Source organism: Mustela nivalis (assembly GCF_964662115.1).
Source record: "Mustela nivalis genome assembly, chromosome: 12".
Lineage (NCBI taxonomy): Eukaryota > Metazoa > Chordata > Mammalia > Carnivora > Mustelidae > Mustela > Mustela nivalis.
In genome coordinates, this window is record NC_139031.1 from 25,834,641 (window position 1) to 25,852,124 (window position 17,484).

At 35.7% G+C, this 17,484-nt stretch overlaps 1 long non-coding RNA gene across 1 annotated transcript in view; it reads right to left on the reverse strand.

The window, feature by feature from the left end:
* Positions 1-1,218: 1,218 nt before the first annotated feature.
* The window catches only part of LOC309845780, a 36,004-nt gene continuing 19,738 nt past the window's right edge, over positions 1,219-17,484 (reverse strand). Inside the window, exons 2-3 of the long non-coding RNA XR_014301508.1 lie at positions 2,045-2,187; positions 1,219-1,393 (exon numbers count right to left, since the gene is read on the reverse strand). This is a non-coding gene — a long non-coding RNA (uncharacterized lncRNA). The remainder of the gene's footprint in view (positions 1,394-2,044; positions 2,188-17,484) is intronic.

Sequence of the window (17,484 nt, forward strand, 5' to 3'; positions counted from 1 at the left end):
TGTTGGTCAAGGCTTTCATTTTATATTTCCACTGCCATGTTCTTCTTGTCACTTGAGAGGTACTTTTTTACTACTTCCAAAATTGTAGTCTTTGTACATCTTTAATGAATCAGAATCAGCACAATGCACTTTCTATTGAGAGAGCCATCTGAGGTTCCTGGCCTGAGGGGCACGGATGAAGGAAAGCTGGTGTCAGCACATTTAGGGCACATCAGAGAACAATTGAGCAGTGTGCAGAGTCTGTGCAATCACTTGCTCTCATTAGATACTTCTTAAATGTTCGCATGCTTGCCAGTGGCAAAGATGGCAAACTTCAAGTAACTGGGAACAAAATTTTTATTGTCCCCCACAGTTCTATAAAAGCTGTATTTAATATTTTTTGGGTGTTTTTGTTTTTGTTTTCGCTTTTTTCCTGAATGGCTTTCCACTTTAAACCCTTGGTCAAGAGTCAATGTCTGTAGTTAGTACCTGGAGTCCTTAGCAGATGGAGTGACAGGGATTAACAGGCATTTCTGTAGGTGGTAAAGTGTACACAGCAAGGTAATAGTAGCTAACATATTCAAACTCTTTATAATTTAACTTGTGATTCCCATATGTGATCTCTCTTGGGCTGTTTTCTCATATATGATCTCATATGGGCAGGGAAAGTATTTTTATTAACTTTCCTTTATACTTGAGGAAAAATTTAGGGTAATAGAGTATCTGTCAGTTGCTCAAATTCACTTGTTAGTGAGTGGTATAGTTAGGGTCGTTTATAGTGAGTCATATACCCTTCCCCACTCATATCCAAATCATTTCAGAGGCTCATTTTATAATGGATCTCTAAATTGAAGAGGCAAGAAATATTTACTACCATCGGGAGAACAGATATACGGCAGATGTGCTTCACTGTAGGCAGTTAAGACATTTAGGGAAGTATGTCCCGTGGGGTGATGGCATCCATCAAAATAGTTACTACTTGGCAAAGGTAGGAGGCAAGCAAATTAGGTAGAAAAAAAGTAACTACTTGGTCTTGCTTTATCCACCATTTCAACCAGCCACAACCACAGTGTTAACTGACTTAGTGAGATTTTTGAACTTGACCTGGGATCCGTTTTACATGCTCTGATATTAGTTCTCCTCTAGAAAAGAAGAGTCTCCCAGAGCAAACAATCTTCACTTCAAAATCATATATGTAACTACTAATGCCTTAAAATACTTACCATTATTCCTAACTTTTTAACCTATGTCTTCTACCATTATTTTAAAATCTTTATTGGGACAATTTCAGAGTCGCTCCTATATTTGAGTGTCATTATTTTCTGAAGTCTGGGCATGAGTGGTTGTGGTTCTCTGAATTCTCCATGTCTTCTTTTTCACTTCAATGATGTATTCAATAAATACTTGTGAGCACCTACAAAGCATGAGAGGCACAAAGATAAATGCATTATATTCCTTGACCTCACCCCTTTGGTTGAGAGAAGTTATCAGTACCATTTCTAAAATAGGGAGGTAAGTATGTTAATAGTTGTGTCAGTCCAGATCATTGCTGACTCTTTCTAAGGAAACTTGAGTGTCTCTGTCCGCTAGAAGCAGGGATTTCCTCTGGCAAGCAAGATCACAGCTGATGTTGGAAAAGCCTTGGTACTCCCTATGCCTATATTCCACCTACCAAAAGGCCGCAGCAATCAATTCACTTGAAAACCCTATGGTAAATATAATCCATTAGGGTTCACGCTATTGTTATCTCTGGTCATCACCTCATATACAAGCCCCTCCAATCATCTGCTGCTTTCTGCATTCTCACCTTTAGAATATTTTAGGCTTCCTGCCTCCTATCTATCCTTAAGGTACTCCTCTCTCCATGGTCTCCCAGACCTGATCTCTATATTCTACTCTGAAACTCTCTGAACATAGTTAAAAAGTTTTCCTATCTTCTTCCAACTAATGGCCTTAACTGAAACTGAGACTTCACTTATGAAAACCCTTCTCCAATTTAAGTGGGGAAATCTATGATCAGGAAGGAGGTGTTCACAGAGTTTGTGTGGATTTACGGCTTACTTACAAGAATTCTCAATAATAGTTGTTTGTTTTAGTGTTGCTTTTGGAAGCCATGACGTGATAGTTCCCCAGAGCTGTTCCCACAGTCCTTAGGTCTGTCAGTAGGAAGGACCTGACATTTGGTTCGATCTTCAAATATCAGAGTACCTGAGAAAATAAGAACATAAGAATAAACCACTTAGTCATGTCCAGGCTGTTTTATGCAATCAAGCTTTATTTCTCTGACCAAGGATGTGTCCATTCTGCCTTACAAGCAATCACCTCAATTTAAAAAAAATGTATTTCAAATAGACTTGTCTCATACCGTAATGTTATTTTTTTTGTCTATGAACTTTTCTGTAATTTTTAAGCTTATTTAAGCTTTTCATTTTTTCCTTCTTAATCTGCTTTTCACTTCGATCTCTTAAAGTAGAGTTTGGTTATGTTTGCTTGCTGGTGGGTAAAGTACTACAAGCAAGTCTGTGTTATTTTATATAAATGAGTAATGGTTACAGAAGAAATCAAGCACACACACATTCAAGAAATAAGGACATGATTTAGCTAGCAATAATACTGTTCTAAGCTTAATCCATACTTTTTAGGGATGACTCAGAAGGCAATTCAAGACCATGCAAAAGCCTGAGGAATAACACAGCTTGTTATGATAAATATGTGGAAGTGTTAACAGAGTTTTCAGATTCTCTGAGAAATTTGCTTTAATTTTAAATGTAAAAAAAAAATGTCAATGTAAAGTACTTTATAAATAGAATTATATGTGCTATTCCTGAGAGACGATAGGAGTGTTAGTGTCAAGGTCACTTTCTTGAACTCCAGAAACTTCTTGCAAAGAGTAAATCACTAATCTGTTTTCTAGATTTCATTATCTTCTTTCAAAATCATATTAATATTTTTGCCTGTGCCAGTAATATTTCCTAATTCCACTTCCTCTGTGCCAGTAAGACACAATGCTGAACTACAAAAGACATGGGCACTGAAGTCACAATCCTGTGAATGTTAACTCCTCTTACTAACTTTGTGACCAGGGACCTCTTAAAAACAATTTCTAAAATATTTCTTTGTTTTAGTTTCCTACTCTGTAAAATGGAGATAATTTTTAGCATATTAAGTTCTTGTAAGAAGTAAATGAGACAATTTGGGTAAAGCATTTAGAACTGTTCCCGACACATACTCTGTCCTCAGCAAATGCTTTCTATTAACAACTACCACTTTTTTTTTCTTTAAAATTAGCAGTTCATAGGTGAGGTCCTATTATTTTAAGCTTTAGTGAACACATCTTTGTTAACTTGAAATGGAACATATTATCTTCTAATAGTTGTTTTTCCATATGGAAGAGGCCTAATCCCCTGAATCTGTGCTTATCACAGATGTCATTGTGCCCACGGCATCTGGCAGCTGAGAAACGATGAAATATTGTGGAGGCCGAGGGAGAATTCAGTTTTGTTCTAACCCCTCAATCTGCAAGTTTGCTCTCATAGTGAAGTGAAGTCAGCTTTTCTAGATCTTCCTTTGAATTTACCTACTCCTGCTCTTGGATTGCATGGAATGTATAATCATTCTTGTCATTGGACAAATCTTCTGGTTTAAAATAGCCATTGTATTTCAGATACAACTTGTCTTTTCCATTTCAACCTGCCCAGTTCCTACAAGGTTTCCTGATGCCTGTTTTCTTAACATGTATCATCCTGGTCACTATCCTTTGTTCATAGTGTCTTAAAGTGTTTCTGGAGTAGAATGCACTATTCTAGATATCAAAAAGAATTATGGGATTTGCCTTTTGTGGGCACTGTGTTTCCATTAATGCAGCATAAGATTGTATTCATTTTGGAAAAGCCTTGCTATCGTGTTGGCTACTGGACTTGAACTCCATGACAATAGCTGAGGTTTTTTGTTTTTTGTTTTTTTTTTTAATTGGAAAAACTTGTTCTTACAACAAGTTATAGGTTTCTTCATTGTGTCATTGTGCTGATGTAGTTTGAATCTAATTCTAAGACTTCATAGTTTTATCTGTCAAATTCTGTGTTGTTAGTTTCATGTCATTGCTCCAGTATATTGGAAACTGTAAATCACTATTATAATATATATTAGTATTTGATCTTGACATTATGACATCTGAAAACTTGACAAGTACACCTTAATATACACTATATAATGATGACAACCCTATTGATAAGGAAGTAGATTGAGACAAAGCCTAATACATTGACAAACGTTGACATGCTAGACACATCTATTCAGGTTGTAAATTAACTGATAATCAATACACTTTAATCACTAGAATTATTTTATCTCTCTCATCATTGATATTTACTCTAAATCACTCTGGGTGATTTATTGAATGAATCTGCTGGTTTCTTCATCATTCTGTGAGGGACAGTAGTTCCCCCTTATCTGTGGTTTCACTTTCCAGTGTTTCAGTTACCTGCAGTCAACTGTGGTCAGGAAACAGATGATCTGTCTTCTAACATATGGTCAGAAGTTCAGCAGTAGTCTAACACTTCATCACAGTGTCCACACCATTCACCTCAGTTCATCTTATCACACGGGCATTTTTTCATCTCACAACATTACAAAAATAAGGGTGAGTATAGCACAATAAGGTATTTCAAAAGAGAGAGACCATATTCACATAATTTTTATTGTCTATTTTTATAGTTCTATATTATTATTAGTTGCTGTTATTAATCTCTTACATGCTTGGTTTATAAATTAAACTTTATCATAGGTATGTATGTATAGGCAAAAAATAGGGTTTGGTACTGTCTGTGGTTTCAAGCATTCCTGGCGGATTGTGGAATGTATCCCCCAGAGATAAGGAAGGACTACTATAAATCATTGGGACTGGAATGCCAGACTCACTTAAAGCCTGTATATATTCTCTAGCTATTTCCACATCTCTCCTCAGAGTCAAATTTTTGTTTTGTATGTGTGTGTGCATGCATACACACACACTTCTTCCTTGCTTATATAAGTTTGAAATAATGTGATATAAAATAATTTATCATACCCTAGTTTTTTTTAGCATTTCCAAAGTTATGAAATAATGTAGGAGAATATGAACTTTAATGGCTGCATGATTTGCCATAAAATGGATTCAGCATAATGTATGAAACAGATTCCTAGATTAAGTATATATCCAAATTTTGGCTATAATGACTAATCTTAGGACAAAAATAATTACAGCCAAATAATTCTCAACATTTTTGGATAAATGCCTAGGAGAGATTAATTAAACAGTCATAAATTTACATATACATATGGCTGCATCCATATTTATAGTTCTTTTAAGAAAAGATATATTTTTATTTTAGAAGATATATGAAATACCAGGAAAGATTGAGAAGTTAAAAAAATTATTGTCCATGACTCAGAGAAAGGTTATCAATATGTATACATATATTTCACATATTTTGATATACCTATTTAAAATATAAAAAGGGAGTTATACTGCATATTTTATCTTTTAGAATTTTTTAGAATTAAAAATAGGTCATAATCATTATACCCTATCATTTATTAGTTTTCTACACTATAATTTTAGTATCTATACAGTGTTCCTTTGCATGAATTTAATCTTAAAAAAGAAATTTCTTGATATGGGTTAGTTATGTTACTTCTGTGCTCTTTGGTATGTAGACTGTGATGAATATCCTTGATAATAATCTTTGTATACATTCACAATGATCTTCTTAGGAATAAATCTTAAAGGTAGAATTGCTTGTCAAAGAGTATGTATACACAATATTAAGCTTTTTGTGGAGATTTTTCATTTGTTCCTTGGAAAATGGACTCATATTTTCCCTCCTAGTGGCATAAAATCACATTTTTGGGGCACTTGGGTGGCCTAGTTGATTAGGCATCTGCTTTAGGCTCAGGTCATGATTCCAGATCCCGCGATCCAAGCCCCGGGGCTCCCTGATTAGCAGGGAGTCTGCTTCTCCCTCTCTCTCTACTCTTGCCCTAGATCGTGTTTACCCTCTCACTCACTCTCTCTCTCTCTCAAATAAATAAATTAAAAATCTTTAATAAAATAAAATCACATTTTCCCAGATTCTTACCAAGAGCACTTAGACATTTTGGCCTTGTTTTAAGTGAAAGTTATGTTGTGTCATGGTTTATAATTGGCATTTCTTCTTTGACTGCCAGTGAAGTTTTAGGTTTCTGTGTGTGTGTGTGTGTGTGTGTGTGTGTGTGTGTGTGTGTGTGTGAAAGAGAAAGAGAGAATGAGAATTTGTGTGAATTTCCTCTTCAGTCTTTATTGTTTTCTATAGATTGTCTGTTTTGTATTGATCTAAAAAATATATTTGCTATTAGTGAAATTAAGCATTTATCTCCGAATAACAAACATATTTTCAACTTGTTTTTTGAAATGTTTCCTTTTTAAAAAAAAATCTGTTTAAATTCAATTTAGGGGACACCTCGGTGGCTCAGCTTAGCATCTGTGTTCAGCTCAGGTCATGATCCCAGTTTCCTGGGATCTAGTCAGCCATTGGCTTCTTGCTCAGCATGGAGCCCATTTCTCCCCTGCCTGCCACTCCCCTTGCTTGTGCTCTCATACGTGCTCTCCCTCTCTCTCTCTCTGGCAACTAAAAAAAATTTATAAAAATAAATAAATCCAACTTAGTTAACATATAGTGTATTATTAGTTTCAGGGGTAGAATTTAGTGTTTCATCAGTTGTATATAACACCCAGTGCTCATCGCTAGTGCCCTTCTTAATGCCCTTCACCCAATTACGCCATCCCCCCACCAACCTCCCCTCCAGCAACCCTCAATTTGTTTCCTATGGTTAAGAGTTTCTTATGGTTTGCCTCCCTCTGTCTTTTTATCTTATTTTGTTTTTCCTTCCCTTCCCCTACGTTCATCTGTTTTGTTTCTTAATTTCTACATATGAGTGAAATGATATGGTATTTGTCTTTCTCTTACTGATTTATTTTGGTTAACGTAATACCCTCTAGTTCTATCCACATTGTTGCAAATGGCAAGATTCCGTTTTTTGATGGCTGCATTAGATTCCTATGTGTATGTGTGTGTGTACCACATCTTCTTGATCCGTTCGTCTGTTGATGAACATCTAGGCTCTTTCCATAGTTTGGCTCCTTTGGAGATTGCTGCTATAAATGTTGGAGTGCATGTGCCCTTTCAAATCACTCTTTTTATATCCTTCGGATAAATACCTAGAAGTGCAGTTGCTGGGTCTTGGGGTAGTTCTATTTTTAACTTTTTAAGGAACACCCATACTCTTCTCCAGAGTGGCTGCACCAGTTTGCATTCCCACCAACAGTGTAGGAGGGTTCCGCTTTCTCTGCATCCTCACCAGCATCTGTCATTTCCTGAGTTGTTAACTTTAGCCAACCTGACTGGTGTGAGGCGATATCGCATTATGGTTTGATTTATATTTACCTGATACCAAATGATGTTGAGCATTTTCTCCTGTGTCTGTTAGCCATCTATATGTCTTTTTTGAAGAAAATGTCTGTTCATGTCTTCTGCCCATTTCTTGACTGGATGTTTTTGGTTTTGGGGTGTGGTGTTTGATAAGTTCTTTATAGATTTTGGATACCAGCCCTTTATCAGATATGTCATTTGCAAATATCTTCTCCCATTCCGTAGGTTGCCTTTTAGTTTTGCTGATTGTTTCCTTTGCTGTGCAAAAGCTTTTATCCTGATGAAGTCCCAATAGTTCAGTTTTGCTTTTGTTTCCCTTGCCTCTGGTGATGTGCCTAGCAAGAAGTTGTTGCAGCTGAGGTCAAAGAGGTTGCTGCTTGTGTTCTACTCTAAGATTTTGATGGATTCCTGTCTCACGCTTAGGTTTTTCATCCATTTTGAGTTTGTTTCCTATTCTCCAATATTGTAAAATATCCAGTACATTATTGTTAGTACTGTAATATTTTCTTAGCATTTCAGTATTTTCTCCTGGAATCTATTTCTGTTTAAGCTGTGAATAAGAATCTGGCTTACTTTTTTCTTTCAAGATTATTAATCACTTCTCTCAGCACTACTTATAAAACAGTTATAAATCCCCTACTGATGTGAAGTAATATAAGCATAAATAGCTCAGATAGATATACATAAGAGCTGTTTTTATTCTATTTGCCAATTTACCATTTTTAATTGAAAAATTTGTTTATATTTACATAAGCACATAGGTGGGTATGATTTACAGTGAGTCTTTGTATGAATTGGCCTTTGGGTGCTTTGAGATTAAATTGTGTTTTTATCACATACGTTTTAAATAAAATCTTTGAATTCAGTTTTGAGATTACTTACATAATTTTTTTGCACTAATTCCTATACCAGATTGAAAGCGTGCTGCAGTTTTGGTATCTTTTGAAATACAGTTTTAATGTTTTTCTTTCCAAAAGGAACATGTAAGCAGTATTATTTTCTGGAATCTTTTATGTCAGTAAATGACTATCTGTTTCATTCATTAAAAACAACCCAGACTGTTTTAAATTTCTTAAGTGTCTATTTTTTATTTCCCCTGAATTTATGGAATGATGTTTGGTTTCCCTGTTCCTGCAGAAATTTTTCTTAAGCCTCCATTATTTTTTTTCTCTTTTTTCAACCCTGTGAGGTTTTTTTTTTTTTTCCATATTCCCTCAGTTCTGCATTCTTTCTTATTGAGGTGAATGCTTGAATCCCTTCCTCAGATCTAAGATTAGAGCCTGGGAAGTGATATAGCAGTCCAGTTCCTCATGTCTGATAAACACTTATGTATGATTTTAAACTTTCTTCTATCCTGTAACCTGTTCTCTGAAATTCTGAACTAATGGATTACATTAAAACTTTATAATTCTTAACATCCATTTCCTCAAAGTTCTTCTCAATTTTTTCCCTGTCTTGAATGTTTTGCTTATAATTTCATTTAAAAACCCCTAATTTCAGCTTTAAGTTCTTCTTCAATAAATAAGTCTTTGGAGAAAATATTTAAGTTTCTATATGCCTTGTTTTTAAAAAATCTAACTTCTGTTTATGTTTAGATGTACAGCTTTAGTTTTATTTTGATAATAAAAAAATTACCTACACATTTTTTCTCTCCATTTATTATCACAAAGTGCTTTTTATTTCCACTCCAAGGTTTATGTGGTTTTATGAGGTCCAGTTTAATTTCTCTATATTTGTGGCTCTCATACATCCTACACTTGCTTTAAAAGGTAGCTGAATATCCTTTGGGTCTTTATTAAAGAGCTGAGCCAGGTAACAGATGAATGCCTCTCCCTTTGACTCTTCATTCATGACTACTGTATGATGTGGTTTACCAAGGGAAATGACACACATTATTTTATTCATTCTTTAATACTTCTGGTTTTGTCTGTTTTGCAGAATGAGTATGTGAAGTGTGAATTAATTACTATACTTGACAGTGGCTTTGTAGCTGAGATATGGCTGGACCTTGCAGTCTAGTGGCAAACACAGACATGAAAGACATTCAGGTAAGGTTAGAAGGTTCTTGGAAGAAATGGATAACCATAAAAAGCAAGATCTCTGACAGTGACATTTTACTAATCCCTAATGAAATACCCTGATGACTCTAACTTGTTGCCCATTACACAAAAGTTAAATCTGATTTTGGTGCCTTTTTGTTGTATGCATGTGGCCTTCTACATTCTCCAGCGTATGCTGTATGTGTTGTATTGTATTGTATTCTCAAAGTCCTTATTCCCCAAATTATCTCACTTTGCAGCTTTTCTTACCAGACTTTTCAGTGTTTCTTATTGTCTTCCCTAACTGATATCCTTTGTCTTAGGTGACAATAGCTGGTTTATTTTCCTTTCATTATTTTTGAGGAATTCCCTGGCATAGTGGACTCTCGGCCCTCAGAGTTTTAAGTTAAGTAAAAAAAAAAAAAAAAAAAGCAAGTCCTTTGTGCAAATCCTTCATGAAGCTTCCACGGTGGTCAAATAAGACAAAAACAATTCATTGAGAACCAGATCCTCTCTGCCCTCCAACACCAGAACTGATACAAGAATGTGAGTTGCCAACCTATGGAAGCAGGTGGGATAAATCAAAATACCACAGAAGTCTACTGTATTTCACTCATTGTTTTCCTGGCTGAGCATTCAACTGTTGCTATTTGCTTTGATAATACTCTGGAGTTTTATTTCCAATAAGGTTGACTCTGACTGTTTTTGTCAGATTTCTCAGTGTTTTTAAGGGAGGATGGGCCCCTGGAGTTCTCTACTCTGCCATTTTCACTGATGTTACTTTCAACTTGTATTTCTTACATGAAAATGCATGTCTGGGTGTTCTTCCGAATCAATGCATAAAAGGTTCTTCATTCTTTTATATCACTACAGTGTTCCATGTATAGATCTACTGTAGTTACTTAATGAATCTCCTGTTGCTATGCATCTATCTTGTTGCTAACACTTTGCTATTACCAGTTAAATGTAGTGAATAGCCTTATACATGCTATTTCACATCTTTGCATGTATATTTCTATATCAGATTCCAAGTGCCTTGGTGTGCCAATGGTTATGAACATCTGTAATTTTGAAAACATTGCCAGATTTTTATGTATGCTGTTATCAGTTTACAAATTTACTAACTATTCATGATTTAAGATGGGTTTTCCACTACAATGCTTCATTAAAATTTTTCATTGTTTCCAATTTGACACAGTATGTTTTTATTTATATGTCTCTAGTTATTAATGAGTTTGAGTATCTTTAAATAAATTTAAAGGCCCACCTAATTTATGAATCTTTTGTTTATTCACTTTTCATCTTTATGGTCATTTTCTTATGGGTTTATGGGAACATTTTATATTAGGGCAACATCCATAATATTTCTCTAAATATTATTACGATTTATCATTTTTTCTGTTTTAAATTCAGCAATACAGAGTTAGCCTGTGAAACCCTAGGCCCCCACCCTGGACCCCAGTAAAAGCTGAACGCCAGGCCTACACTCTCTCCCACACCCCTGTGATGTGTATGGCCCCAGGTGTGGTGTAGTTTTCAGGTTCTGTAAGTCATTAACCTTGTCTCCTTTGAAGTCTTCTGATGGTTATTGCTGAGGATGTCTTACAGTCATAATAAGAACCACAAGGGACAGTCCAGCCATAACGTTGGTTATTGATAGTCCCATATAATAGGAGGTTTCAATCTAGATACAATTTTTCCAAATTAGGTTTCACTGGAATCTACGAGGCCCAACATCCCTTATTGAGAAGCCTATTCCTTTCTCCTCTTACCCCACATAACAGTTTGAATCACCAAATTTATAAAATGGCTCATTTCTGTAAATATTTGGATATATATCTAGATTTTCTGTTAAGAGATTTTTTCCTATCAATTCTAAAAATTGAGATTCCCTCATATACATTAGCAGAATGTTTTGTGGACCGGCTTCTCTCCTGTCCAAGTTTTATTTTCTCTTTAATAATCTTTGATAATCTAAAAAAAAATAATAATCTTTGATGATCTTCTTTTATGGCAGCCCCCATAGAATGTAGGTAACTAGTTTAGAAATGTTGAAGACTCACATATAATTACCTCTGGTTTGTATGTTTGTATTGGCCAATATGGTAAAGACAGTTGTGGAGTATGTCACATCATGGGACATGTTGGCCATGTATATCAATGCATACATTCTCTTGGATGGAACATACTCCACCGTATATATCTGCTCTAACTTGCATTTTAAGCTATAAAGATAAGTTGCCCAATGTGTGATGTTGCTCTGGGTAGGTGGTGGTTAATGTCCTACATCTATGAGAAACCTAAATTTTGGAATATTTGTAGGTCCCTATTCAGGGATTTAACCTTTCTAATTTAGTTGTCTCACAAAAATTTTTGTGTAAATAAAGATGACTACCTTCTCCATAAAAACGGTGAATTTCTGATGAACTTTAAGGCTCGTATACCCAACAAATATATTCTAATGATTTTGATTGTATTATCTGAAAATCTAGTTAAAAGTAATGTTTACAGGTTAACTAAGTTTAATGAACATTGCTTTCCTTAACGTGCTTTTTCTTGGATGTACATTTATATTTTATTATCATTTGACCAATAAAGGCATAAAATTAAAATTTGACTTCTAGATCAATAATATTCTTATATATATATTTTTCCATGACTCAAATTATTCAATATTCAATATTATTCAATATTATTATGGTAGATTTTCTAAAATACTAGTTACATTGCTTTTATTTAGCATACGGTTCTATTGTATTTAAGGAATTGTAGTTGAAAATGTGGGGTTATGAAAACTAATGGGAATAAGAATTTGTGTTTGTCATTTTTTAAAAAAGATTTTATTTATTATTTGAGAAAGAGGTTTAGAGAATGAGTGGGAAGAGAGGCAGAGGGAGAAACAGACTAGAGCAGGGAGCCCATCATGGGACTTGATCCCAGGACCCCAGGATCACAATCCAAGCTGAAGGCAGACGCTCAACTGACTGAGCCACCCAGGCACCCTGTTTGTACTGTGGAAACATGAAACATATATTAGAATTATTTTTTGTTTTAAGTTCTCACATGTTTATTACTGAACCATCCTACTAGTAGAAGAGCATAGTAACAGAGAAAAAAAAAAAGTATTTCCCCTATAAAACATGTCTAGGGGTGCCTTAGTGGCTCAGATGGTTAAGTGTCTGCCTTCAGCTCAGGTCATGATCTCCAGGAACTCGGATTGAGCCCCATGTCCAACTCCCAGCTCAGCGGGGAGTCTGCTTCTCCTTCTCCCTCTGTCTCTCCCCCTGCTTGTACTCTCTCTGCCTCTGCCTCTGTCTCTCTCTCTCTCAAATGAATAAATAAATCTTTAAAAAAAATGTCTATTTTTCAGATAGTAGTGATGTTTATAGAATGATTGAGTACAAGCTAATGAGTGATTGGACGTGACTTTCATGCAGCATAAATACCATGCCTTCTCATGTGTGATCCCTTATAGACCCAGATTGGTTCTTCTTCAATGCCTCCTCTTGGAGTTGTATCTGATTTTATTACCAGTTTTCATCTAAATCCACTGGAATGGAATGTTTGTGCATTTGTTTCTTGGCCAGGAATCTCTTGATCCTGAAAGTGTTGTGAGAAGAGTTGGCAAGGAGTAGTCAACTACACACACCATGATGGCAGAGAAAAGGAGGTATTAGGGGTATTTTTTTAAACCAATAAAAAGAGATAAAAGGCAAGAAAGTATGATTATTAATAGATAAGTAATCTTGAAGAGCTGTGATCTAAGATTATGGGTTTCAGTATGTAATTTTATTAATTGCGATCTGACCTCCAGAGAAAAACATTATTTCTCTTGTATGAATCTTTAGTGACTCTGGACATGCGTAAACTATTGCCTTGTGATTTAAAAATTAAAATGATAAAATTCTAGTACTTCCATATTAGAGATGAAAGAAGCAGTTACAAGGAAATGAAAATTAATAAGACTTCCAATAACTAGAGAAATGTAATTGCCTATCAAAGTGAATGAGATTAACATTTATATGTAGGACATGAATGCAAATTCTAAGAAAAATTTTTGTGTTTTTTACTTGCTAAAGACATATTCTAACTTTAATGCTGAACATATCATCCATACTTATCTTTGAAAGTTAAATACCCAAAAATATTTTAAAAATAAACTCTAAGTACTATATTCTAACTTTAATGCTGAACATATCATCCATACTTATCTTTGAAAGTTAAATACCCAAAAATATTTAAAAAATAAACTCTAAGTACTATAAGATCAAGTATTCAAGTTATGTAAATTGTGGGCCAGTGCACACTCAACATGCTTCAACTACAGCATTTAATTTTGAGATATTATTATTATTATTATTATTTTAATTTCTTTTTTTTTTATAAACATGTATTTTTATCCCCAGGGGTACAGGTCTGTGAATCGCCAGGTTTACACACTTCACAGCACTCACCAAAGCACATACTCTCTACAATGTCCATAACCCCACCCCCTCTTCTCCCAACCCCCTTCTCCCAACCCCCCTCCCCCCAGCAACCCTCAGTTTGTTTTGTAAGATTAAGAGTCACTTATGGTTTGTCTCCCTCCCAATCCCATCTTGTTTCATTGATTCTTCTCCTACCCACTTAAGCCCCCATGTTGCATCACCACTTCCTCATATCAGGGAGATCATATGATAGTTGTCTTTCTCTGCTTGACTTATTTCGCTAAGCATGATACACTCTAGTTCCATCCATGTTGTCGCAAATGGCAAGATTTCATTTCTTTTGATGGATGCATAGTATTCCATTGTGTATATATACCACATCTTCTTTATCCATTCATCTGTGGATAGACTTCTAGGTTCTTTCCATAGTTTGGCTATTGTGAACATTGCTGCTATAAACATTCGGGTGCACGTGCCCCTTTGGATCACTACATTTGTATCTTTAGGCTAAATACCCAGTAGTGCAATTGCTGGGTCACAGGGCAATTCTATTTTCAACATTTTGAGGAACCTCCATGCTGTTTTCCAGAGTGGCTGCACCAGCTTGCATTCCCACCAACAGTGTAGGAGGATTCCCCTTTCTCCACATCCTCGCCAGCATCTGTCATTTCCTGACTTGTTGATTTTAGCCATTCTGACTGGTGTGAGGTGATATCTCATCGTGGTTTTGATTTGTATTTCCCTGATGCCGAGTGATATGGAGCACTTTTTCATGTGTCTGTTGGCCATCTGGATGTCTTCTTTGCAGAAATGTCTGTTCATGACCTCTGCCCATTTCTTGATTGGATTATTTGTTCTTTGGGTGTTTACTTTGCTAAGTTCTTTATAGATTTTGGACACTAGTCCTTTATCTGATATGTCGTTTGCAAATATCTTCTCCCATTCTGTCAGTTGTCTTTTGATTTTGTTAACTGTTTCCTTTGCTGTGCAAAAGCTTTTGATCTTGATGAAATCCCAATAGTTCATTTTTGCCCTTGCTTCCCTTGCCTTTGGTGATGTTCCTAGGAAAATGTTGCTGCGGCTGAGGTCAAAGAGGTTGCTGCCTGTGTTCTCCTCAAGGATTTTGATGGATTCCTTTTGCACATTTAGGTCCTTCATCCATTTTGAGTCTATTTTCATGTGTGGTGTAAGGAAATGGTCCAATTTCATTTTTCTGCATGTGGCTGTCCAATTTTCCCAACACCATTAATTGAAGAGGCTGTCTTTTTTCCATTGGACATTCTTTCCTGCTTTGTCGAAGATTAGTTGACCATAGAGTTGAGGGTCTATTTCTGGGCTCTCTATTCTGTTCCATTGATCTATGTGTCTGTTTTTGTGCCAGTACCATGCTATCTTGATGATGACAGCTTTGTAATAGAGCTTGAAGTCCGGAATTGTGATGCCACCAACTTTGGCTTTCTTTTTCAATATCCCTTTGGCTATTCGAGGTCTTTTCTGGTTCCATATAAATTTTAGAATTATTTGTTTCATTTCTTTGAAAAAGATGGATGGTATTTTGATAGGAATTGCATTAAATGTGTAGATTGCTTTAGGTAGCATAGACATTTTCACAGTATATATTCTTCCAATCCAGGAGCATGGAACATTTTTTCATTTCTTTGTGTCTTCCTCAATTTCTTTCATGAGTACTTTATAGTTTTCTGAGTATAGATTCTGTGCCTCTTTGGTTAGGTTTATTCCTAGGTATCTTATGGTTTTGGGTGCAATTGTAAATGGGATGGACTCCTTAATTTCTCTTTCTTCTGTCTTGTTGTTGGTGTAGAGAAATGCAACTGATTTCTGTGCATTGATTTTATATCCTGACACTTTACTGAATTCCTGTACAAGTTCTAGCAGTTTTGGAGTGGAGTCTTTTGGGTTTTCCACATATAGTATCATATCATCTGCGAAGAGTGATAATTTGACTTCTTTGCCGATTTGGACGCCTTTAATTTTCTTTTGTTGTCTGATTGCTGAGGCTAGGACTTCTAGTACTATGTTGAATAGCAGTGGTGATAATGGACATCCCTGCCGTGTTCCTGACCTTAGCGGAAAAGCTTTCAGTTTTTCTCCATTGAGAATGATATTTGCGGTGGGTTTTTCATAGATGACTTTGATGATATTGAGGTATGTGCCCTTTATCCCTACACTTTGAAGAGTTTTCATCAGGAAGGGATGCTGTACTTTGTCAAATGCTTTTTCAGCATCTATTGAGAGTATCATATGGTTTTTGTTCTTTCTTTTATTGATGTGTTGTATCACATTGACTGATTTGCGGATGTTGAACCAACCTTGCAGCCCTGGAATAAATCTCACTTGCTCGTGGTGAATAATCCTTTTAATGTACTGTTGAATCCTATTGGCTAGTATTTTGGTGAGAATTTTTGCATCTGTGTTCATCAAGGATATTGGTCTATAGCTCTCTTTTTTGATGGGATCCTTGTCTGGTTTTGGGATCAAGGTGATGCTGGCCTCATAAAATGAGTTTGGAAGTTTTCCTTCCGTTTCTATTTTTTGGAACAGTTTCAGGAGAATAGGAATTAGTTCTTCTTTAAATGTTTGGTAGAATTTCCCCGGGAAGCCGTCTGGCCCTGGGCTTTTGTTTGTTTGGAGATTTTTAATGACTGTTTCAATCTCCTTACTGGTTATGGGTCTGTTCAGGCTTTCTATTTCTTCCTGGTTCAGTTGTGGTAGTTTATATGTTTCTAGGAATGCATCCATTTCTTCCAGATTGTCAAATTTGTTTGCGTAGAGTTGCTCATAGTATGTTCTTATAATAGTTTGTATTTCTTTGGTGTTAGTTGTGATCTCTCCTCTTTCATTCATGATTTTATTTATTTGGGTCCTTTTTCTTTTCTTTTTGTAAGTCGGGCCAGGGGGTTATCAATTTTATTAATTCTTTCAAAGAACCAGCTCCTAGTTTCGTTGATTTGCTCTATTGTCTTTTTGGTTTCTATTTCATTGATTTCTTCTCTGATCTTTATGATTTCTCTTCTCCTGCTGGGCTTAGGGTTTCTTTCTTGTTCTTTCTCCAGCTTCTTTAGGTGTAGGGTTAGGTTGTGTACCTGAGACCTTTCTTGTTTCTTGAGGAAGGCTTGTACCGCTATATATTTTCCTCTCAGGACTGCCTTTGTTGTGTCGCACAGATTTTGAACCGTTGTATTTTCATTATCATTTGTTTCCATGATTTTTTTCAATTCTTCTTTAATTTCCCGGTTGACCCATTCATTCTTTAGAGGGATGCTGTTTAGTCTCCATGTATTTGGGTTCTTTCCAAACTTCCTCTTGTGGTTGAGTTCTAGTCAGAGCATTGTGGTCTGAAAATATGCAGGGAATGATCCCAATCTTTTGATACCGGTTGAGTCCTGGTAGACTGGTAGAACACCGAGGATGTGTTCTATTCTGGAGAATGTTCCATGTGCATTAGAGAAGAATGTATATTCTGTTGCTTTGGGATGAAATGTTCTGAATATATCTGTGATGTCCATCTGGTCCAGTGTGTCGTTTAAGGCCTTTATTTCCTTGCTGAGCTTTTGCTTGGATGATCTGTCCATT